The sequence below is a fragment of the Myotis lucifugus genome, unplaced genomic scaffold (genome assembly GCF_000147115.1).
Source record: "Myotis lucifugus unplaced genomic scaffold, Myoluc2.0 scaffold_88, whole genome shotgun sequence".
In the NCBI taxonomy this organism is placed as follows: Eukaryota; Metazoa; Chordata; class Mammalia; order Chiroptera; family Vespertilionidae; genus Myotis; species Myotis lucifugus.
In genome coordinates, this window is record NW_005871136.1 from 4549892 (window position 1) to 4551865 (window position 1974).

Genomic DNA, 1974 nt, shown 5'->3' on the forward strand with positions numbered 1-1974 from the left:
TGTTGTTGTTTTTTTAAAGAAAGAGAGAGAGAGAGGGAGAGAGAGAGAGAGAGAGAGAGAGAGAGGGATTGGTTGCCTCTGGTATGCATCCAGGCCGGGGAATCAAAGAACGCAAAACCTGGGTATGTGCCTTGACTGGGAATTGAACCCGAGACCCTTCGGTGCACTGGATGAAGCTCCAACCAACTGAGCAACACCAGCCAGGGCTCTCCTACAGAACTGTTGACCTCCTTCTGCAGGGCTTTTTGCTCACTCCCCAGCACTCCATGCTTGAAAACAGTCTCCCTCGTTTCTTTTCAAGCTGGTCACACCGGGACAATCAATACCTATGACAGACCAGTGCTTCTTCTTTTTTGTTTGTTTTCTTTTAATATTTCTCTACACCCAATAAACATCCAAACCTGTAGAGAATTTGTATAAGAGGTTATTTTAACCAGACTGATGACAATTCCCGGGAAGCAAGATCTCAAAGGCGCCGAAGAGTGAAAGTTTTGCAGTTTCTTTTACACATTTGGGATTAAGGGGGAAACATAAGGAAGATTACATGAAGGTGGGAGAAAGCAATGTACAGAATAGTTAAGATTACGTGCTCCCTCGAGGGTGGTTATACCTTCCTTCAAGGGGTTTGAAAAAGAGGCATTTCAAAGGCATGTTAACCTAACGCACAGAAACGATGGACAGGACTTGCTTAAGGGAAAGAAGTTATATACCTGGGACGTGACTACCCATCATGATCTGACCATACTAATTTATGGTCAGGTCACCCTGTGAGGCAACTCTGGTTAAATTTATCACAGCGTCCCTTTGTTGTCCACACTGTTTTGGCTCCTTGATTTGGAAGTCAGTTAGACCAGGTGGTGTTAATTGAAAGCACTGGGTACTTGAAAAATAGTGAGTGAATGAATGAATGAGAAAATGTGACAGGGACATATTGCGAAATGCAGACCTGGTCAATACAGACTTGGTCAATAAATATCGTTTAAATACCCAGTGTGTCCCAGGCCCTGTGGTGCGTGCCAAGATAACAGGTACACAAAACAAGAGACTCCTTGGACGAGGGAGTTCCTAAAATCACTAGTTCTAGCTGCATTATTCCGTTTCTACGTCTAATATCTTTTCACCTAATATATTTTTATTGATCTTAGGGAGGAAGGGAGAGAGAGAGAGAGATAGAAACATCAATGATGAGAGAGAGTCATTGATCGGCTGCCTCCTGCACGCCCCCTACTAAGGATCGAGCCCGCAACCCAGGCATGTGCCCCTGACCGGAATGGAACCTGGGACCTTTCAGTCCGCAGGCCGGCGCTCTATCCACTGAGCTGAACTGGCTAGGGCTTTTCACCTTTTATCACACAATTCAGGACTTTCAGGATCACATTTTAGCTAAGGTATCTCCTCCTTTGCTTAAGCCCAAAGTAAGTTCTGATCTACTGTCAGCAAAATACGGACAGTGCCCCAGTGCGCTGTCTGTCTCCAAACAGCTACCCGCCCCCCCCACCCCCCACCCCCCAAATGTTAAGCTTCCTGATCTTAGGGGTCCTCGGATGCAGAACCTTAAAAGAACGGACAGAGCGCCCGCCAGAGGGTGCTGTGGGGGCAAAGTTGAGGCGGGAGGGGAGCTTGACCAGTGACCCCGAGAGCCAGGTAGGCGTCGGGAGTCCTTTGGTCTGGAGTCCTCCTCGTGCCGCCTTCCCACCCGGGACGCATCGCCGCCCCTCCCCCACAGGTGGTTTCCGGATAAGGAGCCGCTTTCCGGGACTGCAGGAAAGTGCTTTCCTCGAAAAGACGACCCGCTCCCGTTCCTGACGCCCCCCAGGCCCCAGGCCCGCGGCGGCGGGGTGACCGGGCGGGGGCCTCCGGTGCGTCCGCGGCCGGCGCCGCAGGGGCCGCGAAGGGGTTAAGCCGGTCGGGTGGTGCGGGGGCGGAGAGAGGTGAGCGCGTCCGCCCCTGCACTCTGCTCGTCCTCATTGTCTC